At 38.3% G+C, this 26,613-nt stretch overlaps 1 protein-coding gene across 2 annotated transcripts in view; it reads right to left on the bottom strand.

Moving 5' to 3' along the window:
• LOC308385707 (disks large-associated protein 1-like) overlaps nucleotides 1-26,613 on the bottom strand; it is a 95,379-nt gene that overhangs the window by 54,609 nt on the left and 14,157 nt on the right. For both annotated transcript variants that reach the window (XM_080864821.1, XM_080864822.1), the window contains exon 2: nucleotides 7,784-7,869. The gene's annotated coding sequence lies outside the window, so the exon portion shown is untranslated. The remainder of the gene's footprint in view (nucleotides 1-7,783; nucleotides 7,870-26,613) is intronic.

The following is a 26,613-nucleotide window of genomic DNA, read 5'->3' as shown; positions in this document are numbered from 1 at the left end:
ATTGTTACGGCTAATTTAAGTGATGCAAACGTTTCAGAGCAGCACATATAAACTGAAAAAGGGCATTTAAAACAAGCATTAAATGGGGGGTATATTAGACCGCCTTCTGATTTTTCTTCCTGTTATCCAACACTGTGATGCCGCATGGTGCGTGACTTCATTCATATTGTAAAAGCATTCGTGATGTGAAAAGGCATACAGACCCACATTCACTGCAGTAAAAATCAGGTTATGTGCATGCACTTTGCTTGTACAGTATGCACAGTATAGTCACTTGCTACTGTCGGGCAAGATTAGCATCACAGTATTGCCAGAGGCATGCACAGTGTCACGTGACTTTGAGCAACTGACTCTACAGTTAATTACATGTCAGAAAACAAAGCTGGAATAAAGTGCACATAGCTATGTGTTAATATGCTTTTAGCTAATATAGTACTCTGAACTTTTATTGTACGGGACTGATGCAAAAACAAAACTAATACACATGAGGCCTAATGCCAAACAATGACATGTGATTTGCCACTATTGTAATTCTATAATGAAATAACTTAAACAGATTAAAAAATCCAGGAAAAAAGCCCCTGCAAAAGCATTAATTTTAACATCTGTTTCTGTTTGGTAGGCACTTTCCATTAAGGGCTGGCAGCTGACTGAGGCCTTTTGATGAGATTACCTGTACACAGGAGTGCAGCAGTGCAACATGGGGAAAAGAATAACTTGGAAATATGTCACATATTAACTTGTTTTGTAAGCTCCAGTATATTTTTCTTTGTGTAAAGACTGTTTTTTTTGTTTTTGTTTTTTTTTTGTTTTGTGTAAAGACTGTTATCAGCTGGCCTTTGTCACTACTCCAATATTCACTGCTCTTTGTGGATTTAGCCATCTGAATTCAACAATAAGCAGATGTTTCATGAGCTATTATGACTGATTTCCAACCCCTAGACACCATAAAGCTAGCATTAGATTCCTTCACCGACTCAGCATTATCATCTTAAATATAAATGAATGACTGCTAACCTTGATTTGACCTAGTAACAGTACCTAAGATGTAACCAATCAAACACAGGAATCAAACACAGGATGAAACTGGCTATTATTTTCATGCAATCTTTAAATAACACAAAATTAGTAAACTTCAATTTGTTTTGCAATAAGTTTAACAAAAATATAGTTCAGCAACACACCAAATAGAGATCCAATGTCCACAATGTCTGATTTAAAAATTCAAAAATGAATTAGGACATTAAATGTAAGTTTTAAATTTCCAGCCTATAAAATTTCCCTTCCTCTCCTTTCCCCTCTTTCTTACACACTGATGATTTTTATTTCACTGGGAAACAAAGCAGCTGTACATTTCCCTCACACATTTTTTGTGACAACACACAGAAACAGTTTACTTTTTTTTGTTGCTTCTGAAATTTCTTGCCACTTCAAAATATTAATACTTAATGTCAGCTCCTGTTCTGTAGCTATGTAGCTGCACAAGTACTGTGACTATAACTTTACATCTGCACAATGCAACACATCACACTGAAAGTAAAAAGGGATGTTGAGGCTGTAAGTGGGCCTTGAGATGTCATTATTTTCTTATTACGGTACAAAGCAAGTGTCTCCTTGCTGCCACTGGAAGCAAGGCCAGGATGCCGCACGGGAAAAGTTAACCCATTCAACACTAAAATGCATTAACCTGCCTATCAGATTTAATTGCTTATTAATTGAAGGTGTCAAAATGCTGCTCTGAATCTTTTAGTCCATCTTTAAGTCCTAACTGTGCAACGCCTCTAAGAAAAAGCTTGGCAATTTGTGTCTCTCCCTTGCAGTGGGTGGCATGTCACATCCAGGACACGTCAACAGATGCTTGACAGATCTGGGAGTGTGATCCAACTGAGCAAGAGGGGAGGATGGGGGGTCTAACCCACTGCCTATTCGTATGAGTGCTGGTGGATGCAAATCCAATGTGTCACATACATGCACAAGGCAAGCAATCGTAAAAACAGATACTAGCCAGTGAATAAACATGCTGGACACACACTCACACAGAGGCTAGGAGGCATTCTTCCAGCTCTCCCCTGCACACTGTGGAGAGTTGATCCTCAACCAAACATGCTGCCTGCACAGAGAGCAGGTGTCAGACCAGGTGAGTACTGTGCACTGACAGGTAGCATGTGACCTCGCATCAAAACCTGGCGGCACGGACAGGGCATGCAAATTCCCAACTAAATAGCATCCACAAGGCTCATGTCACCAAAAAAGCATCTCCTGCCAACTCAACCCTAGTCGAGACTCAGCAGCTGGCAGCTGCATAAGATAGTGGTCACCTTCATATGTCACTCTGTGCAGATGTTCAACAACATCTATAATCAATAACAAACTATTAGAACAGAACAGAACTGCACCATTTTTAAAGATGCACGATCTTATCCTCTTTGATAGAATTACTTGAGCCAATATCCTAAAAGCAACATAACTCCCAGTTTAATAATTTGCGTGTTTTTTGTGCACATAGGGCCATCTTAATCAATATTTCTGCGTACGGAAACTTCCCTTTGCACGATTCAGGGATTTTTCAGGGTCACCTCTCTACTTGCTTCAATGAGATGCATTAAGCAATGTTCAGAATATTCTGCTCTGCTCACAATGTTCTTTTCCATTAAAGAAAGTTTCAATACAAGTAAGTGACTTGCAAATTTTAAAAAGTTATCTACTACTGCTAAACTTGAGCCAAACTACAATATTTAGTTTCAAGCGTGAGGCTGAATACCATCTATTTTCACAGATATCAGGACTACAGTATCATGTAAATCATATCACCTGATTATGCTTAGTCACTGAATTTGTTTTTTCATTTTTACAATGAGCTAAGAACACATTTATAGAAGTATTTCTTAAGTTGGTCCTTTACTGTCAAGGGTTTTTATTAGAAACAAAGCATTAAGTGTTGATAATGCTTTGCTGTTGAGTCTTTTATGAACAGCTAAATGAAGTGTGAAATGTGCAGTTCATTGAGCAAGTTAAATTAGCTTCCCATTTCATAAATTGCTTAGGTACCGACAGATAACAGCCTCCAACTTACCGGTACTGTATACTGAGGTAACAAACAAGCACATTAAACATCACTTACATTTCAGATGTTATCACGGGAGGAATCATTTTTGCAGGAAAAAGTTTAAATATGTCTTACTGTGAACTACAAAAGTGAGATGTTCAAGCTGGTTTCTACTTCTCTGTCTGACAGACAGTAGATTAAGGCTGATTTGCTGAAAGCTTCCAGAAAAGTTGTGATGCTGTGTAAAATGTAGATAAAAACATAATGCAATTAAATACAATAACATCTCTCAGTTTTTTTTCTTTGTACTATTTTCAATTAAGATTGTTGTCTAAATGAATTGCACCCTGTTTTTACTCAATGGGCTTGTATCCTTAATTTATTATGTGCACAGTGCTACTATTTAAATCATTTACTACTGATTTCTTACACTTAATCTCTCAACTAGTCTCTACTGCAGCCTACTTATGTAAGAAAAAAAGCAGCGAATCACGACTGAAGCCCCCTTGCAGAACAAATGTGCTACTTCTAATGAGACTTGAGCAGATAATCTCATCCTTGCTGTTTTCTGTTAATCTCTGAGTATCATTGACAAGCACATTTGAGTGAATGTGGCATGAAGAAAAGATCTCATTTACACACTGTTAGTGGTGTATGAAATATCCATCTGGATGTCCAGTCATTTACTCCCAAGCACTCTCCCTACTCATTGCCTTACTTATAACCTTTCCCAATTATTTGATGATTCTTCTTCCATCTTCTCCATATTTCCAACCCCAGGTGTTCATTCTGTTCTGCTGTGATTGCTAGTATCAGCATCATGGCTCTCCTCCCACTGGCCAAGATTGACTTCATCTAATTAGGTCCTCATTTGCCACATAATCTCCACAAACACAGTCTAAAGAAGCCTCTCGATGCTGGATACCAAATGTGTCATTTCCACAGGAAAACATCAAGATTTTAGCATTTTCAAAATTGTGAATTGAAAAGTGTAGCTGCACAGCAGGAATTCTTAGATATAGCCTCAGCCATCGACCCATTTCTGCTTCTGGCTACAGTTCCCCTCACTTCCTTTTCAGGCTTCCCTGGGATTCACAGTACTTTGGCTTTGAGTCTGTTGGTAAAGAACATTACTTCTTTTCAAATAGATTCATATGTTGACCCATGCCAATACAATGATATGTTTTCAAATGGTAAGCTGTGCTTGCTGTAAATCCAGCTTTTTGGCAGTATCCCCAGACCTTAGGGTTTATGGTTGGCTTGTGTACAAGAGCTGAGCCAAAAATGTCATCCCATGCATGATTCTGTATTAACCACTAAATGATGATGGACTAGTTCCTATCTAATTCAGCTGCAGAACACACTTTTTATACTGGAAAAATGAAAAAACACAAGTTTCTGAAAAATACTTCTTATTACATTATTGCACCGTTTCCCATCTAGCTACACTCAGTAACCCATAATGTAAAAAGTGGTAATTTGTTTTTTTTTTTTTTATCAATTTTGTGAAAACAAAAATATCAAAAACTATGGATTCTGTATTCAGAAACCTGTTTTAGTAATTTGTAGAAGCTCATTTGGCAGAAAGTGCACACCCACGGTTTCTTTGGTAAGTCTCCATAAACTCTGCATCTTTGTGGATCTTTCTGATCTTCCCAAACTCGTGTCAGATTGGATTAGGAGTCGTGATCATCAGGTCTCTCTAAAGATGTTTCTGTGGAGTTTAGGTCTAGGCTCCCATCAAGGACAACCAGAGACTTGTTTTGAAAGAAGGAAGAAGAAGGAATGAGTTCATGTAAATGTATATATACATGGCCAAGGCTCTTCTTGGCCATATACATGAACTCATTCCTCCTTGTTCTTCTTCCGGCCGCTTCCTTTAGAGGCCTCCACAGCAGAGATCATACATACATCTCATAGATGTCCTGCACCAGCCTCACATACTTCTCTGCCACTCCTGCCTTCAGGTTGAGTGTCATACCACTTCACCAATGTCAGGTTTTGGCACTGCGGCAGGTTTTTTGGATTTGGCTGCACTTATCCTTTCTTCACTTTTGACTTCTCTCCATGTCCCTGCTGCTTAGAAGCAAGCCCCATAGCATGATGCTACCACCAACATGCCTCACTTAAGTCACATCATTAGCAATTAGCTGGCATTAATTCATGTTTTCAGAATATGTTGGTTTGAGATCTGCCCAAAGAACTCAGCCTTTGACTCATCAGCCTAGAAAATCTTATTCTCTGCATGCCCAGTCACTGAGTTTGATTGGATGAGCTTCATGAAGGGTTTATTTGAATAAGATTCCTATTTGTTCCAAAGTTTTTCTCAATTCAATTATTGCTACTATAGTTAGCCCAAAACTTAATGGTTACACACATAAATCTATAGTTCATAAATTCTGCCCTGATCTATGCCATAGATGTTATGACTTAAGGTTTTTTTTGGCTGACATGCAGTGTGGACTGTAAGAACATATATGAATAAACAGGTGTGTGTTTCTAAGGTTTGTCCAGTCCATTGGCTTTGTCATGCCAACCAAATTACAGACACATTTGATAAATGTGTCGACTGACTGCACGGAGAGTGATTTTTTAACATGTCTGGTGAATATAGAAAGCTAAAATTTTATGATTTTACAGCTTTAACTACTACATTTTCACTTAAATTGATATGTTAATATTAATAACAGAATTAACTGAAACAATTACTAAACAGGTCTGGGGTATATGAAGTTTTATATCACAAAACAAGTACTCTACTGAATATGGCTGATGTATCAGTAATACATTTTGTGTGCTCAACACAAACTGAAGTACTTTCTGGGCACAGCTACAGTTTTGCCAGATTGTTTGGTATTATTTATTATTAGTATTATTTTTAGGACATAAAATCCTTAGAACTGGGACTTGGTTATAATGCATGAGGCATACCACCGAGCACTAGGCGAGATCTTTGTTTGTATTTTACGCTATATAGTTGTGTTTTTAAGCACAAAAATGTCAAATTCATGAGCAGGATGGATCACAACATAAAGCAAAAGAAAATGATCAGGTGGGGTTGTTAATCTTAATGCTGGGATTAGCATTTTTATTGTTTCTCCTTAGAAATCCTTTGGCCTCCTGTCTGTTTGTTGTCTCCACCACATTGCTAGAGTGCTTATGCTGGCAGAGTAAACATGTTCAGCACTATTACGCATTTTCACACACCTTTTAAAAACTGTTTATCTCACCACCACCATCCACTCGGTAACAACTAGGGCTGCCACAAACGATTATTTTGATAGTCGACTAGTTACCGATTATTTTTGCGATTAGTCGACTAATCAGATCATGCATCCATTGGACGTAAAACGTACGGCTTATTGCACCAGCAGCATCTGCTCTTATATAACTATCATTAGCTTACAGCTTTAAGATTTTAAGGTATGTGGTAACTAAAAATAAAGACAAGATGATAGTTTATTAAATTTTAATGAAATTTGCAGATTGTTTCGGTTTAATAAACTCCTTGCTATCTAAAATATAACAGGACACCGGAGTATTTTCCCCAGCATCTCACACTTCTGATAATCAGCTGTCTGCTTGATGTTTATTCAGCTGTGTAAAAACTATAAGTTTAATCTCAGCCAAACCGATTTACTCAGGAACAAATAAAATACTAAAAAAAAAGCCAAACAATAACATTTTGAAGTTATCTAAGTGACTTATATTAAATGTTTCACCTGAGTAGTGAAAGACGGCGGTGGGTTTGAAAACGATTTGCTGGGAGTCCGGTGTTCTCACAGGCTCTAGTGAGCCTTGCCCCCGGCTCGCTATCGAGCTAGTGGGTAACAGACGTCTCAGAAAACGTCAGAGCACTTTTGAAAATATGCGGTGTCTTGATAAACTGAGCAGATATTTGAGGTTTACACAGCTACATTCTCACCTGAAAATATGTTAAACTTTATTTTGTGACCCAGAAAGAATAATAAGAGTAATATTAAAACTAAGTAGCTGCCGCCATTGTTGGAAACTGAGCTGGGCCGCGCTATGAATTCTGGGACACAGCTACTTCTTCGGGGTTTAACGGCAGCTGGCATCCTTGTACATGCAGTGCTGCCATCTTCTGTTTCAGTCCGTTATTACACTCTTAAATCCTACTACTTATTCCTGCGTCTTTTGTGATCTTACAAAGCTTCAAACGACGCGTTGACTATTAAATCGGTCGTCGACGATTTTGATAGTCGACTAATCATGGCAGCCCTATTAACAACTTATCATTACACAAAGAGGGAAAAAAAAAACTTTCATCCAGCAGCCCGAAAGAAACCTTTTTTCTTTTTTACCCATTCATCTCACCTACGCATCTTTCTATCACCCCCCTTCTTTCCTGCCACTCACCCCACAGCCACTCTGTGCTGTGTTTGTGTCTCTTTCTGTTTTTGCTGTCACTGATGGTAGGCTGTCAATCTTGACAGATGTGTTTCCACTAAGGATGCACTAAAAGGTTATATCTGCTGTGCAGAAGAGTGATTGCAAAAGGTCAAGCGTGAATTATGAATGTGCAGGTGCTTTGAGAAGGAGCTTTAATAAAGTTGATATTATATATGTTAAGGTGTTTCTTTATACTACTTTAGCCACTTTCTAAGTGGTCACTGGCCATGGTGCAATAATAAAGGTGCATCCAAAGCTGCTTATAGCAGCACTTTGTTCAATATAATGATTCAGTGGAGAACAAACATTTAAAATGTAACTCACCTTCTTTACTGCTTCATCTTCGGCATCTTTTCTCTCCTGTGCTTAATTCCACACCCCTTGTTGTCTGCGTATGCACATTTCTCCACCTTGAAGTGAATAAAAAGAGTCAGAATGAATTTATAACATATGAAAACACTCCTGTGGTGCTCTGCTGGCTAACGTGCTGGTCCCTGTGCCATGTGCTCATGCTGTGCTGCTGCTCTCTGCTCTTTTTCTAGGTTCACTTCAGACATACAACAAATAATGTAATAAAAAATTAAATTAATGCACAAATCATTCCCCCTTTTTGTAGAACCAATAAGAAAACTCTAGTCTTCTTTGGACAGAGTGGTTGGCTTAAGACATTAAATGACTGTGTGCATAATCAACTAAGCCCCGTGTTGTTTGGCTGTAAAATCACAGCACTAACATGCTTGTTTTCAGCCTAAAACTCATCTTTTGGGGAGCTGTGTTTCAGGAAAGAGGGAGGAGATATGCAGAATTCATTTTAAGCCTATTTGTGCTTATTTAATCTAGTGCGTTAAATCCTTGAGGTGTTTTGAGGGAGGGTGAAAACAGTCTTTGTTTCAGGGTAACTACTCTCTAATATTGAAAAGCAGAGTGTGCAGATCACCTATACTCTTTTTCAGCTTCTGAAAAGTTTTAAAGAAAGGTTTATGTATGGAAAAAGAACAACAGTGAGATGTGTTTTTAGTAAATATTCCTTCCTTGTAATATCCTGTCAAACTAGAGTCACTATGCTTTTGAGAATCAACAAAGCTTTTGCAAATTAGGTTTCTAGAAAGCATCTCTTTTCTGATATTCCATGAAGGTGATGAAGAGGATGTGGCAGGTAGTTCATTGCGAGGGCATGGAACAGATGGTGGTCTGTCTGACGCTCGCCGGGTGGGACTTGGTTTGGACAGGCTGGACATACACCCACTCGCACAGACACAGGTCAGGGCGAGGGCACCAACACTCCAGGGGGCTTTAGGTCTGCTTTACATGACAAGGATGTGTGGATGCTCCAAACAGGGTGGTAATGAAAAGTTCATTAGAATTTGGTGCAGAAGTGGAATAAATCATATTCTCTTCATTGTGGTTTTTTGTGTTGGTTAATGACCAAGGGATTCACGAGCTTAAACAAATGCTAAGTAAGTGTATAAGGTCATTTTTGACTTGCCTGAATACAGAAAAGATTATTTCTACCATGCCAGACAGCTAAGTTAAACATGTAAATTAAATAACTTAGCAATATGATATTGCATGTATATAGCACATTTCATAACACAACACACAAACACACAATTAAATACAAGTCTGTGAGAATAAAAAAGGTTTTAAGTTTGTTTTTGAATAGACAGTTCTAACTGACCTCAGGGCAGCGGGCAGCTTCTTCCAACAAACTGGAGCACAACAACTGAAAGCATCCTCAGCACACTGAGATCTAATTCTAGGAGCAGCTAAAAGATGTGCACTTGATGACCTGAGAGGTCTGGTTGGTGTACACTGACCAATTCAGAGACCTACTGGCGAGGGCCAAACCACTGGGAGCTTCATGACATAAGAGAAGGGTTTTAGTGGTAATTCTGTTTTGAACAAAAGTAAGTTGGAGATAATGATTCTCCAACTTTTGACATGTTTAAATGTTAGAAAGCAGTTCTGGTAATCTTATTTAAATGGCTATCAAAACTGAAACCATTAACCAAAACAATGCCAAGGTTCCTGACATGTAAACTACATGTTAATTACTACCTTAGGAAATTTTTTAAACCAACAACAAATATTTCCATTTCATCTCTGTTGAGTTACAAAAAGGTTTCTAGACATCCACAAGTTAATGTCATGATTGTTTACGATAGTACCAACTAGGAGCATGTAATGGTTAAAGAATAACAGACCAAGAACTAACCCTTGATCAAACCCTGATTTATATTTTTATTTCTGCAGATCTAAACCTACTAATGGAAACAAAAAAAACTTCTGCCCTTCAGGTATGATAAAAACTAATCAAGAACCTGACCTATAAAACCAGCTGAGCAAGCTGTGCTTATCAAACATTTTAGCTCCAATCATAGACTAATTCTGAGGTCTGGTGCTAAATGAGTGTTAAGAATTAGATGGAATTATCCACACGTAAAATGATCTTGAACACCAAATTCAAACCATGAAGTACTTTATTAAATATTTTTCCATGTAGGACATAAAAACTATATTTTAATGTCTGCTTGTTCACTATGCTCATATATGAAAAAGCAGACTAATTTATCATAATATGCTTTTATCCTCATTACATAAATGCAAACAGTGAGACATCAAAAACAGCTCTTCATACACACCAAACAAATTAACAATTAAAGTTAAATTTTTTTGCTCTTTTTTGTAAGCTACTTATTCATATATGAGACAAAGTCTTAAACTGTTAGTATTAGTGTCAGTCCGTGATGGACACTTATTTACAGATATGCATAACAACAAATTCCAGAGACACTGTTCTAAAAATGGTTTAGTGACAGTTATTTACCAAGAGCAACGTATACGTAGACGTAATGTAGACACGTACAATGTCACTGTTCATTTTGAGATGAGCTACTACATGTATATTTAGTTTCTATAAAGATTCTATTTTAAGATTATTGTTTTGGCATTTCTTTGCTGTTGATAGACAGTGAAGCAGCGAAGAGAGACAGGATAGTGTGGAGAGAGACAGGCAGAAGATATGCAGCAATGGCCCCCTACTCACCCTACTGAGCTAAAGTGGAACCTAATATACATGTTGATAATCCTGGTATCCTGGTAGTTTACGCTATAAATTTCATCCAGATTGATTAACGTATCTACGAGGAGTTAGGGAACAGACATAGATACGCTACAATTTTTATAGTAACACATTTATAATATGAAATGTTTATGAAGGAACTTCTCAACCACACAATGTTTTTGGTATGAATACTGTACCACTAAAAAACATTATAGCAAAAACTTAAGTCAAAGATGAGATTTCACATCTTCTGTGCCCTCTCTTCTCTGTCAGAAAAGATGAGAATTTCAATTTCACACTCTGCTGGGGTGCATAACACACACATCACTAAAACACAGGTACACAAACAGACAGATGGGGGGAGGGTTGGCTTGTTAAAAATGGAGCAACATATGTATTCATGAATGAGTAAACAGCCAAGGGATGAACATAAATGAATACATTAGACACAAGAAAAGACCTAAAGACCATATACATGCATTGAAAAGTTACCGGCATAACCTTTGTTATATTTATTACATTATTTAACCTAAATGACGCGTTTGACTTCAACTAAACATCTCCTTTAATCTTTCTGTAAGTAAACTGCAGCTCTCCAGTATTACAGTATTCACTACCTGCACTGTGAATAATTCATGTATGCGGGATAAATAGTTAAATAGGCAAAACACGTCTGTCAAAAGTAAAAATGACTACGACCTTGCCTGCAAAAATAGGTGGAAGAGGGTTGCATAGATGGGGAAGAGAAGCGATAGAAAGATAGAAACAAACCCAAAAAATGAACAAATGAGAGAAAAATCCATCTCTTGTTAAAGAAAAAACCTTCATATGTTGGAGTGTGATACGGAAATAGGCCCTCTGTATTCATGAATCTCTTAAGAGCACAATCAATGGGGTAAGCAATACATAAAAGATGAGGCTGAGTTTGACCTGTGCACTGAGGGGGAGGGGAGAGTGTTCTGCAGAGCCTGGACTGGAGGGGATGGCGATTTAGACTCTGTTGGGGCATCCTTTGAAGTTTTGGCAGATGAGGATGGACTGTGGATCAGCCCGTGGCCCTGCTGCATTAACCCCCCAAGCCCCAGCTATGCCTGCACTGAGTCAGCAGCAGCGGCAGGCTCCCTGCCTGGCCAGCATTGTGCATAATCTCTACACTATAGTGTAGCACAGATCCACTACAGAAAGCCATCATTCAAACTTCAGCAGTGATTATCTCTTTGCTTTATTACATTTTCACAGCAGCATGACTTCTCACCAGTCAGCTACAGATCTGATGTTGATGCTCATTTTGGACAATGATGGAATTTGTGGAGCACGAGCTCATAACATCAACCTGCAATCATTGCGGTATTTCTTATCTGCTAGCACACAGCACACAGAAACACATAAATAAAAGCAAAGACCATTATCATGCTGAAGATCAAGATCGGCACAGATTGGAAGTCACACTTACACGCATGGAAGCACGTAAAAATACACACAAGCAAACTGCTAGTGCACTTGTGCCCGATTGTTTAAAGCATGTGCAGACACTAAATAGAGGTGATTCACGTCAGAAAGAGGATTAGAGGGGGTTGTGAAAAAGCTGAGAATTATTGACAGAAAAGAGGGGGATTTAGATTTAGCTTTGCCAGTCCGCAAGTGCCTCTAACTCCTCCCCTCTCCCCTCCATGTACAACCACTTACACATAAACTAGCGATGACTCAATAAGACCGTGTCAGGTCACTTTGAACTGACATTGCTCAGGAAACTTATTCCAAGCAGTGGTTTGCTCTGACCCCATCTTTTCTATTAGCGCTTACCCTAACGCTACAAACCCAGTCATGTATGCACGTACAGTAAGCATCTCTCAAAGTCCAGAGGGCCGTGCATTACATAATGAAAGAAAGAATGATAGAGAGTCAGACGGGAACTTGTAGAATCTCATCTATCTGCAGGAAAACAAACTAATCCGATTCAAAATACAACCAAATCTCTGTATGATTAAAATAATTCCAGATTCTGAATTAATCGAGGGGATGACTAAACTAACCAGGATGCATCTTTCAAGGTTAAAGTTTCAGTCATTTTTTCAGTGCATACAAAAATACCTCAGCTGCTCTGAAATATAGACAAGCCTGTGTTATCGCTACTGTCCAGTGAGACAGATGCAGGGTAAACATTTTGATGTGGGTTAAGCGTGAAGCATGGCTAGATGTATAGACACATGTGCATGACTGTGAATGTGTGTTTTTACAAGGGCACTGAGATGTGTACAGTATTTGCAATTGAAATGCTGGGCGTGATTGTGAGGCAAGGCGGGAGGCTTGACGGCACCCCACCTGGCTCGTTGGACTTCCAAAGGGCACACTTAATGAATTCACAGTGCTGTAATGTGAGAACCGCACACTGATGACAGGTACTCATTTATTAAAAAGCAGGTGTTTGTGCGTGTGTGTTTGTGCGTGTGTGTTTGTGCGTACATCAGTATGTGTGAAGATGCATGGAATACAGGACGGAGAATCAAGACGATGTTTGAATCCTTACTGTAGAAGCTTTTGTTGTGTGCCGTCTGAGATAACAAGCTTATTTACCATGAATGATACAAGCTTATTTACAAGTGACAGAAGTTTTATTTTACAGCTGGAGCTTATTTGTGTCATATTGCACGCAACTTCTAAATCTCTTTTTTAAAATTACTTCTTTATATACTTATCTGTAACACCAATATTTCAACTGATTCCAGTTTTGTGGGATGTCACCATATTTATGCAACTAGTTTTAAATTTAGTACCTCTCTTAAAGCTATCCAGAGAGAAGAGTAGAGTTGAAAAATTAGATTTAAGATTGCTTCCTTATCCAACTGTTGATTCTTGATAGATCCAAGCATGAATGTATCTTTGACTACACGGGGGAAAGCATGCTGTAGGTATAAAATTTGATGTGCTATCTTTTGTTGTTATCATCTGTCTATATCTGTTATTATCTTTGACATCTTTGTGAGTTTATGTCAAAACATATTATGGGATAAATCCTAAAACATCCAAAACAGCATCCAAAGCAGGAAGAGTTTCCAAAACGATCCACTATAAACTGCAGTTGAAATGTAGTGGAAGCATAAAGAGAACATATGGTGCATTATCCCTGACTGTGTAAGTGCAATGAGTCTTAAAGTAAAGTGAACACCACTGTGATAGAGAAAAGCATAAAGCACCAATCACTCTATACAGTTCTCCACCTTACAGTCTGACTGAGTAGATGGTGATTGGTAGCATAACACAGCCCTGCGGACTATTTCTTTCTCTTTGCCTTTAGGTAAGTGTTACTATTTCCACTGTTAAACAATTTCATACAGTTAATGTGGCACACAACACGTACAGTCATGTGAAACATTAAGTACAGAGCTGTGACAAGTTTATTCTTGTCACAGCTCTCTTAAGGTCTCACCACAGCAGGGTGGATTGAGGTTCTACTGGATTGCAGTCTGGACTTTGACTGGGCCATTGCAATACCTTGATTCTTTTCTTTACGAGCCATTTTGTTAAAGTTTTGATACTGTGCTTGGGCTCATCGTCCCCAAGTTTTTGCTGTCAGATAGATGCCCTCACATTTGGCCCAGGAATACTTTGAGTTCATGGTTGACAGCTCCTGTGGCTATAAAAGAAGTCCAAATCATCACAGCTCCACCACCATGCTTGATAGCTGGTATGAAGCATTTGTACTGATATGCTTTGTTTGGTTTTCTCCGACTATAGAATACGGACAGACATTCAGAAGTCTCGTTCAGATGCCACTTTTTAAACAAGAACGTGCTAACCTGCCATGTTCTTTTCAGAGAGACTTTCTACATGGAAGCCTTCCAAACAAGCCCTACTTTTTAAGTCTTTTTCTAATTGTACTGTCACAAACTTTGATATTTAACATGCTGATTGAGGCCTGTAGAGTCCAAGGTGTACCTCTTGGGTCAGACAGACACAAGGAAGGAATTTTTAAAAATCTCCATATGAGCTCTGATCAGCTTGATCTTTCAGTCTCTGACAGAATTAAGAAATTTGAAAAGCCCATTTTTTCCCCAAATTGTCAAAGACTGAGCGTTCAGTTCTCCTGTGTGAGATATGCACACCTGTAGTGATGCCCTTTAATCAAATCAAATTATTGCCCATGAGTCAGGGACGCATTCTGAATGCTAGTACATACACTTCCTTACACCTTATGCGTCCTTACATATGTTATATAAATGCTTAATCTGTGATGCTTTAATAAATTCCGAAAGGTCAAGTGCAGGTCTATAAAATGTTGCACATTTCCAATAAATTCAGCATTAATTCAACAGACAAAAAGAAAAATTATAAATAAACTGGACTCGCCTCCAAGGCCTTAGCTTTGAGAGACAGAAGTAGAGGGAGCGAGAAAAGCTGTTTTGTCATAGCTCTCCACTCGTCTCTGCCTCTCCATTCATAACTGTTTCTCTTATCTTCTTTCTGTCGCTCGTTTTCCAAGCTTATTGCCCCCACAACCTTATTCGCAATCTTTTCTTCCCTACTTTCTTCCACTCTTTTGTTCACTCTCATGCATAATCTGTGTTCTTTCCTGTCCTCACTTTACTTTCCCTGGAGACAATTTTGTCTGTCTTTCCCAAGCTTCTTCTTTTTTCACTCTATCACTTGCCAGTGCTCAGTCAGAATAACAACAGCGATCTATCAGAACATTTTTTTTTTGTAACCAGAGGACAATTTTCTGGACCTGGCAGAGCATCAGCCTATTGCTAACTCTAACAAGACACTGTAATAATAATAATAACAACAACACAACAAAATCTGATTATTACATTTGTGCTGCAGCAACGGAAGCTGCAATAGTGGCTCAGCAAAAGTCCAGGCCAGTGAGTTCATGCAAATTCCCGAGGTTACCATGGGCTGTGAATGACTGACATGAGTGGAGGGGAAGGGTGCATGCAAATAGTGGTTCGAGAGATGGGCGTGCTCAGTGATTAAGTGGAAACACAAGCCTGGGACTCCAATCAGGCCAAATCAATGTGAACAAATTCTGTACCAATTGAGAAACTGTGGTTCAATGCCCAGGACCTAATTTAATTTCTTTCAGAGTCCTTGCTGTGAAGGAATTGATTGAAAGTCCTGGACACATGCCAGTAAAGTGAAAGAACACAGCTATGTGAGGTTTTTTACTCTTCACAGACAGATCTCTTGGTATTCAGGAAATACGTTGATTTTGATGCATTTTAATGTATCTACCCCATAGCTCAAGACTCTGTAATGCTTTGAAGAGATGATAAATGGAGCAAAATGGGAATGGTGAGGATAAGTGAGATGGGGGTGGTGGTGTGATGATACTTTTTCTTCAGCCTGATTAGCCTCTCTTTGCTAGGTTTTCTTTTATCTCTTTGTAAAAGCCTGCCCCTTTCTCATTTCTAGCCTTTTACTGCATATTAAGAAGTATGTGCACAAAGGTGCCCTCTCCTCCTCACACCACAAGAAAATACAACATTTTCTGAAGTAGACACATGCAAGAAACTTGGGGTGGATTTTTTTTTTTTTTTTCGCCAAGAGCAAGAGACAGTAGGGGACGTGAAAAAGAGATGGTGACTATGATAGTACAATTTTCCAGAATATAAACTTCTTTGTTGTGAAAATCTCTTTAACAATTTGTGGTGGTTAAAAGTAGCTCCTGGCACTGTGAGATAAAGGGTTAGATATCACAACAAGGGCTCTGCTATGTTCAGTGTTGTACAGTTGCCAAGTACTGGTTGTAAGCAGAAACTGAATAATGTCTTCATTGTTTATTTTACCTTTGTTTTACCTGGAAGTCCCACTGAGATCGAAATATTGTTTACAAGAGATATCTGGTCAAGGTAGCAGCTGTACAATTACATAACATATTTAAATGCAGGACATGCAACCTGATATACACAAATCTACAACAAAAAGAGCAGTGGGCTATCAAAAAAAATCCTCCTTCACCACATCCATTATGATGTCCATCATTAATGGGTGTAATTGTACCTAAGTAAAGACCTTATGGCAAATTATTCCTTGTCCAAGGTCTATAATCAGAAAATGGGTGGGTTGAAAGCAGGAGTACATTGAACTAAGGCTCTGTAAAAATGGAAGAGTTTGTATTTGAATACAATAAAATCATGAATCCTACTCAGAAAATTAAAATCAAAGTAATGGGCCTCAGTTCTGCAAAGGGAAATTATTACTTAAAATGCACTATTTACACGTTACAAGTGCTCATTTGTTTTAGGAAATGACTGAACCTTTTTATTCCACCACATGCCCAAAGTGCTCTTGAGATCCCATGACTGTGGAGACCAATTTGTGTACTGTGACTCACTGTCAGGTTCAAAAAACCCATTGAGATGATCTAAGCTTTGATCTGGCTATTAGAAGATGGGTACACTGTGTTTCCTGTTCTTAGTCGACAGGAGTAGCACCCGGTGTTTCCCATCTGCTTGAAGGTTGAATGTAATGTGGGTTCAGAGATGTCCTTGTGCATGCCTTTGTTGTAAAAAGTGGTTATCTGAGTTACTGATACCGTTCTATAAGCTCAAAGCAGTCTGGTCATTGTCCTCTGACCTCTGGTATCAACAAGGTATTTTTTACCTAGAGAACTACTAGAACTAGGGCTGTTCGATATAACGATATATATCAGATGATATAAAAACGTCTATGTTTCATTTTACGCTATCGTTTGTTTCGTGGTGTCGCAAAATAAACTGTTTACGGCAATATTTTTTCATCCTTTTGATGGTCACTGTAGTGGCTATATGAATTTCTTCTTTCTCTCTTTCTGTTATATGTAATATAACCACACTGACGGACAAGCACCTGTTTTTATGCGTTGTGGTTAGTAACAACGACGGTAACACCATGTCCGCTTGTTTATGTTCCACATAAACCTTTCACAATAAAGCTCAAGATCCTGTTGAGACTTTTCAAAATAAACTGAATCACGTGAAAGAGCAGATTATTTACGGATGAGAATTAAAAGAGCCGCCAGGTGCTAAAAAAATAAACCTTAGACTCAAACGTTAGAACAGGCTTTTCCCCGCAGCACGCCGTGTAATAAATACTCACAAAGAAAACGGCGGCCTTTACAACTTATGTCTAAAAATGTATCGTTTCATGCATCAGTTAAAACACTCGACTCCAGGTACATGACGTGCAGCTGGAAACACTTCACACAAGTCGAGCTGCCCGAGATTCACGTAATTTACAGAAAATGTTACATTTTTGTGATTTATATTGTTATCGGACGATAGAATTCTTATATCGGGATATGAGATTTTGTTCATATCGCACAGCCCTACCGAGAACTGTTGTAGATCAGCAATTTCAGAAATACTCAAACCAGCCTGTCTGTCAGCATCAACCAGACCACATTCAAAGACACTTAAATGACATTTCTTACCTATTCTGATGCTCAGTTTGAATTCAGTAGGTCATTTTGACCATGTCTCCATGCCTATATGTAAGAAATTGCTGCTGCTGCTGCAAAGGGGAATTGATTGGCTGATTAGATATTTGTGTTAAAAAGAAATTGAACAGATGTGCCTAATGAACTAACCATTTAGAGTATGTTTTCACAATAACCATTACCTCCATAATGTAAACTATTGAAACTCCGTATTTTACCACTAAATCGACCACAATTAACATTTTTATGTCTGACTGTATTGTACATTATTCAATTTGTCTGGTCAGCGACATCAGAGGTAAACACCAGTCGCAACCCAGAAGGTGGTGCGTTCATGAGTCAAATATTCTGAGAAATGTCACTCCATTGCAGAGATGACTTGAAATGCTTTGCATCTTGAGCTAATGCTTTTGTGGCCAGAGCAGACCACAAAGAGCAAAGTGATAAGTAACTCTGGGACGTCTTTGCCAGGCTGGATTATTGACACACACGCACATACACACACATGCACACACACTACCAAACAACAGAAGGTGTTTGATTGTCAGAAGCTGTTTATTTAATTGTGCCAAAGTGTTCTATGCTGTACTGTTTAGGTTTTTTTTCACTTGTTTTTCATGTATTGCCCAAACATAAACTGAGAGAGAACGGTTATTTGAAAAAACACTTAATCCTTTGAATTCATAAAAGTGCTTGCATAACTGCAACATCCTCTTGAGAAGTATAATTCACTGAGATTTCCTTGACTTTTTAAGGTTACGCAACTCAGCGTTTCTGCTGTTTTGAATAAACTGATTGGATGAAAGAGAGAAACAGATAGACAGTTCTCACACAGACCTACCAAGCTGAAGGAAGTAAACATCACATCACTGAGCTTGTGTAAAAGTGCAAAACTCTATCTATACTGTAGGGCAGCAAGCATAGCATATCTTTAACCACACTGTTAAACCCTGACATGGAGTGAGCCTGGCAGAGAGAGTGAGAGCGAAAAACCCTCATGTCATCCGCAGCAAGCAAAGTGGGACTGAATGAGCATCTGGACTGCCACTTGGATGAGTTACAGCTGAGAGACAGATGTATCATACAGGTCAGAGGCCCCACAAAAGAACAAACAGATTAGATCAAAAAAGGGAAACTATTGGACACAAAACACGGTCTGTCAGGGATATAGGTCGGCATTTGAGAAAGCCAGAGTTTTATAATCTTCAGCAAAATTGAAAGACCACATGAAAAATGAGAGAGGATAATAATGTGTGTTTTTGGGGTTTTTTTATACCCAAGGAATATAACATCAAGCAAGCACTGAGTAATTTTGCACTGTTATGAGACAAGGTATTAAATGCCGTAGAAAAGCTACAATTCGTTTGGCTCGAGTACTCTGTTACATGTAATCACATTTCTCTGACACAGCTTTGCTCTCGCTGGCAGGCTGAATACAGTGTAATAAAGCATAGCATGCCCTGTAGTACACACTTATTGTCTCTCGAGAATCCCATGGTTTCCTCACCACACAGACGTAACCTTTACAACCCAAACACAAAAGCATCAATAACCACGAGAACAAAACATCATCAAGAACAAACATCTTGCTTGTATAATGAAAGCATCAGGGCAGCTCAGTGATGCAGCAGTTAGCATTGTTGCCTCACAGCAACAAGGTCCTGGGTCCAAATCCAGGCTGGGATTTGTATGTTTGGGCGGAATCTCTATCTTCCTTCACCGGTACAAAGAAGAAGAAAAAGGAAAAATGCTAGTTTGGCTGTAGGTATAAATGTGAGACTGTTGTGATGGGGCTGTGATAGACTCCAGCCTCTCTGTGCCCCCGAACTGGACAAGTGGAAGGAAAATGGATGAATGGCTAAATAGATCTTAAAAACACATAAAACCAAGAAGCCAACTTTAACCTTTTATGTAAGGGAGAATTTGTCATGTTCAATTTAAGACATTCCACATTATTAGGTTCTCAAAACCTAAAAGAATTTCCTCATAAGAAAAGCTACAATTTATGTCCACACATGCACACCTACTGCTCCCTCACTACTTCCATAAACTACCGCTTTCACTCTTGTCCAGCATATCTATTATGTTTCTTTAGCACGTGTCCAAAGCAACTAAATTTCAACCCTTTATCCTTGAACTGTGGAACATGAGCTGCCCCTCTGATGTACTCATTACTATTCCTGTCCTTTGTTGCCACTCCCACTCCCAATACTAATCCCAGGTCCTTTTTTTCAGCCACTTTATTTCAGCAGCACTGTGTGCAACCGATACAACATATCTGGTCTCACTACCATCATGCAAACTTGCCATTCTATGCAAATAGATGTCAATAATAACAAACTGTAAAATTATGAATTTCCTGCATTTTATGGACTCATTTTGCAATGAAAGACTAGAGACAACAGTGGCACTTTACTGCTGTACAATCTATGTGATAACACATTGTGAGTCCCATATGTAAAATAACAATATGCTCCTATTGTTTTCAGCCATCATTTTAGAATAACTACAATCATGGTGTCATTTGCGCAGCACTGCAGTTAGCTAATTGAATACAATGGACCTTTTTCATTCTGACTTGTTATAGCAGAGGAAGCCAGGTGAGACAAGGTTTGTTTACAATGTTCTCAGAAAGATAATAATAATCAACCCAAACATCAATTTAGCATAATAGTTCAATTAACAGTGATTGAATAAATAAGAGTATCACAATGTGACCAACATTCTTGCTAATAAAAAAAAAAAGCCCATCACACCATTGTCAACTAAGCAGATTAATAAAACATTAAAACCTGTTCTCTCACTGTGATAAACTGCAATAATTATGCAACACTGTTTGCATAATTTTGCACTACTCTGCACACGTCCTTGTACAGTAGCTCATTTGGCTTCAGGCACTATGTTCATACTCCCGCTCCACTTTCCTCAGTTATCTCTTAAATTTCCTGCAACTACCTTGCACATTAATATTACTGTGCCCCAGTGCACCGGTGGACTGCCACCATCCGAGCAAACTGTAATTTACTTGTTTGAATAAAACGCTATAGGTTATATTTTTCTGCTCTTCCTTATACTTTTATGCTAGTTAATGTTTAGGTATGCTTAAAAGAAATAGTTCTATATTTTGAAAAATATGTTTATATTCCTTCTTGCTGCTGAATTTGATGAAAGCATTAAAACTAATCCCAGGTCTCTGTGTTAATTACCAGAGCCAGGCGCAGGTAGCTTAGCTTAGCCATTCAGAGGCATGGGAGGCGCAGCTGAACTGTTATGAGTTTATACTTTTTCCGTCTTGATTATGAGTCTTGACAATGAAGCGATTAAGAAAGCATTTTAAAAAATGAAAAGTACTGTAGTGGCCCGAGGGGAGGGGCAACTCGTGCAACATCGTTCGTGTGGATGTTAGTGTGTTAAATTACAGTGTTATAACAGTTATTGTAATTATTTTGTTTGGGTACCTCAGTATTATTGTTAATTTATGATATGGGCTCCAGTGTTTTCTTGTCTGTTTGACTAAGTGTGGTGTTGAGTGTAGCTAACAATGGACCACCATGATGGAGACTGCTGTCCATATTAATGTGTGTATTAATACAAATATAAAATCATTCCTGGTATTGGCTGTGGGCGTCACAAAGAGTAAAGTACAACACTCACATCATTGCAACTGCCTTTTCTAATACCAAAGAACATAATACCAACCAACATACCACAGGACTAGTGTAGATAAACTGTACTAACAATATTTGCTGAATTAAAATTAAAGTAAATTAATTAAATTTAATTCTTATTAATCTCTAATCTAATGTAATTCTTAATTAAAATTAAGAAAAAAGTAATACAAAGTGACCTCAAGAGGACAGACAACCAACAAGACATAACAGCACCACTCACTTTATGTTACCATAAGATATTGACTAACAGATGGATGGTAAACATGTCTAGGAGTCCTTGAGGATTCTTTTCTACCCCAGGTACTTGAATCACTGCTTTTGTTGTTTGTTGCCCAAACTCAACTTTCTCTTACTAATACTAATAAACTGGATTGACAAATTTGGGGAAAAACCGTTTAGAATTTATGATCAAGTGAATTAAAAATGCTTAGCTTGTGACAATAAATCTACAAATTAACAAACATTACAAATGACATAATTTAACTATATATTTTGCAGATTCTGGACCCAAATGTATGAAGTGGGAGTGTAAGGTCGCAACAGGGAGACAGGAATACACTGGAAAAAAATCATCTTTAATACTGTTAGGAGAAAGGAATACAAATAGTGTAAAACATTTGCAGCGCAGGCAATCCAAATAGCAGAAATCTTAGAAAGCATTGGGCAAGATGACACACAGATATGGGGGACAATGTGAAAAGACAAGGGAAAGCTCAGACAATTACATACATCCCAGATACCAGGAGGAGAGGTAACAGGTGGAAACACCTGGGAGGATTAACTTAAACTAATCAACACAAGGAGACAAAGGAAGTGAAACCTAACATGAGATAAAAGAACAGTTATCTAAATAAAACCGGAAGGGAGACACAACTGAATGAGTAAAAACAAAACAAAAAACAACTTGACAACTAAACAGGGAGACAAGAGAGACAAAAAGACAAATACAGAGACAAGACTAGAACTAAACAGCTAAATATTAGAGATCCATCCCAATCATAACCTAACATGTAGGACTTAGAGGAAGACATACAAACAGAGACTGCTAGAAAATATAAATGGCATACAGGAAAAATATAAACAATATAACCTATGTTACAAAAGAAAAAAGGAACAAACCCCAAGTGCAAATGATTCTCAAAACCTAAAAGAATGAACTAAAAAAAAAGAAAAGCTTATGGTCTAAAACCTGGGGATCATGACAACAACAGGTGTAATTCTAATGTTTCACTATGGAACCTCATTAGCCTAAACATCCCTCCATCATTCCAACCAGATAAATAACAGATAATGTCTATTTAAACATGCAGTGAACCCAAACATTAGCATTTGTGTGCAGAGAGTGAATCACAGACCTGCAGACTAACACTCAACCCTCCATCTGGCTGCCACTCGCTAGCGCTCTCTCGCTAGACAATCCCATAAGAAGCATATAAAGTCATTAAATCAGTGTGTACACACTATATTCTACCTCCCATTAACTTGTTAGCTCGTGTATAATTGTTCACAACTCTCTGCGAGTTACACAATTAATGCAGCGTGGGATCACACTTGGGCTTACTGAAAAAAAAAAGACAAAAAAAAGCATAGCTCATCAGAAAAGATGCTTGGGCTTCTTTAAGGAAAAACATCTTTTTTATCACGCCTACATAACTATTTTTTGCAATATGAAAAGTATACTTATATGTCCAAACAGACCAAATGCAAGAATGCAAAGCAGATTCCAGTGTGTGTGAGAATGAATACAGATGTGCACCGGAACTGACTTCAAGGAATAATTATAAACACAACCATACACAGCATATGAATTTTATATTCTGCATCTATTTTGTATTCCCTGTCCAACTCTATAGCTGCACACTACGTGAAGCTAGTTTCATTGTAAGGAACCATGTGTCGTCCTAGATGCTGGTGAGAGGGGCACTTCTTGATCTCTACCTCAGCTAATCTGAAGTGAAAGTAGTCAGGCTATCAGTGGGGACTTTAAGGGGATTACACATGCTGAACAAACTAAGGCTTAGCGAGAATACTACACAACCAGGTGCATAAGCTCATACATATAACATTTACAAAAAGGCAGTGCATGTCTCCATGTCTCAGTCATGTTATTGACTGATGTTATTTTTCCATAGACCCATCAGTCGGTTCTAGAAATCTGTAATTATATTAAATGCTACATAGGCCGCATAGTTAGAGATTAAATAGTCCTCAGATGAATAATTCAATAAAAATTCAAGCAATAGTTGTTCGATTAAGCCTTTTAAAGACTTCAGAACTGGACTTCTACAGGCCTTGTGTGTCTTTTTATAATATGCCAACATGAACGTGTTTGACTGCACTTAAATTTTGATGACTCAGTGTCCAACTCTTCTATGCTATCCACTCTCCTCATGCCCAGCTGTGCCAAAGAAGCTGAGAGAGGAGTCGAGATGGGTCGAGTGTAGGTTATAGTTGGCAGCAAGTGTGGCAGTTATATCATCGGACTTATAGTAAGTGCCATCACCTGAGTAGACCGTGGTCCCAGGAGCCAGCAGCATTACACTGACAAGCAGGAATGCTTCCACTGCCTGACAGTTATTTGCTGATCTAAATGTCGACTAAACTGGACACAAACCTGTCTAGTTCCCCACTATCCTGCATCGGGCTTACAGGATTCCCATCAAAGAACAACACAAAGATTCAAGTAAATGATTAAATATGCATAGAAATGCTGACTAGATGTGCAAAACACACAGAATAAAGAGTATAGAATATAATCTTCAGCGGGCTGATCCGACTGCAACACACAATATGATCCTGAAAAATCATCATTAAGGACACGCAAAAAAGCCAAAACTGCAGTGCAAGATGAAATTTAAGACAGAAGCATATATTTTATCCGATGATCCCATGTAATGATTGACGCAGTAAGTCTGTATACTGTGTGCCAGAGCTTGTCTGAAATGCTTATCAAAATAAAAGCTTTAGAAAATGATTTCCCTTTGAGAAAAACCAAACCCCAAAAGATATAAAAATTAGGCTGTAAAAATTTAAAAAGTAGGCCATTATTTTACTTAAACAGCAGATTAAAGAGTCTAATAACAACAGATGTAGTGCATTTCTTCTTCTTCTTGACTAATACAGAATAGTCAGTTAATTATTTTTATTGACATTTGCTTAAGGGCAATCAGAGGATGTTGATGCATCACTACTGTGTGGTCTGGCTGTATTGGGGCTGTGCTTAAATCAATAGACACACATTGATTGTTAGCTATCCTATTACGTTAGCTGTCCAGTTGGCAGACGTTTTGCAGGTTGCTGTAAAAAGGTTAAATATGATGAATGGTGTTCTTTTAATGTGTTAATGACATTGGCGTCCTCATTTGCCATGTAAACATTCAATTAATTTATTCCATTTTTGACTATCAAGAGAATAAAACTATCAGAATTAACGGTTGGCAAGAAACAATAGCTTAATTAGAAATCTAAATGCCTGGTGTGACTTCAACAGGATTTGTTCCAAGAATTTATTGTATGGCTTGCAACCAAACGCAATGTTTTTGTTTGAGCTTTTTTTCCCCTCCCTATCAAAGATGTTGCCCCAAATTGTGTACCATTTGGAAACATGAGGTATTCCAAAAGCAAAGCCAACATTTAAAGGATGAACACAGGAAAAAATGTGGAATGTGTGTGTTTAGGCTTGAAGGAAATCTGCCATTTATCACAGTTGGGTGTAAGCACGATAATTGCAGCATTTACCAACAAACCTTCAAAAGCACCGAACCAGTAATGATCTCCCCTTGTTCTTATCTCGTGTTTTACACATTTTCCTCAGCTCACCTGTTCACATCAGCCAAAAATAAATGAGTAATAGCTTAATGGTTCACATGAAGCAGAACCATTTCCTTTTAATTTAAGTGACTGCATAAATTACAACATCACGAAGTGTAATGACTCACACATCGGTACATTTTGTTTTTTGCAGCCTGCGTATGAAGCAAAAACCCCCAGTGAACAAGGAAGAAAATAGTGTGTTTGGTGACACCCCTTTCCAATACACACACACACACACACACTTCTCTTTTCCCCATACCTCCCCTCCTACACACCAAATCATTATGACAGTGACTGCTCATCCCTCCGGCTGCCTCCTCGTCAAAGCTGGCCCAGATTCCATCAGATTATACAAATGACATCATCAAGTATGTGTTTTTGTGCATGTGCATAAAATGGATGTACTTTGTCAATACAGTATCTCCCACTCTGTTTTGGGGCAATTGTGTTTACCTGTACATTTCAGAGCTCTCTCTCTCTCTCTCTCTCTCTCTCTCTCTCTCTCTCTCTCTCCATATATATATATATATATTTATTTTTTAAAGACATTATGATAAAACAAACAAAGTGTCTATAGAACATGATGAACCTTTACCCTTAGCTAGGAGATTTCAGTGGACTTTCATCCCACTTAACAAAAGCTTAAGAGACATGGCTTGCGTGGCAGGAAGTACAGTACATCTGTTGTTCTGCGGGCCACTGAACTTCAACAACAATATATGATTACATGCATCTGCAGTGAAAAGACAGATGCAGAAGAGAAAAAGGCACTTTGACATGGAAAGAATAATCCCAGCAGGAAACAGAGGCATTGTGACTCAGATGACTCCAGACATAATGAAGCTTTCCCTTTCTGATGTGGCTGTTCATGCAGATTAGAAAAAAAATACAATCACCACTTGTGATTGAGGTTTGTAGAGTTAAAATAATTATAAAAAACATATACACCTATGACATACAATTCTGTTTTTAAAAGGTATTTTCTACTTATGGTGGCCCCATCATTCACACTACTCCATCAAATGTATGATAACTACTCCAAGTAAATACCGTGAGAAAATGGTTTGTTGGCAAAGTTGCACCAAGAAGATCTTTTCTCACTCGGTTTATTGGAGCCTGAGAAAATGCCCTGGCTTGTCACAGCTATCCAAAGCTATTGGCTAGTGATGACCCTGACTAAGCCATTTTC

This window comes from Rhamphochromis sp. 'chilingali' (genome assembly GCF_963969265.1).
Source record: "Rhamphochromis sp. 'chilingali' genome assembly, chromosome: 18".
In the NCBI taxonomy this organism is placed as follows: Eukaryota; Metazoa; Chordata; class Actinopteri; order Cichliformes; family Cichlidae; genus Rhamphochromis; species Rhamphochromis sp. 'chilingali'.
This window is presented reverse-complemented; position numbering and strand designations above follow the sequence as displayed.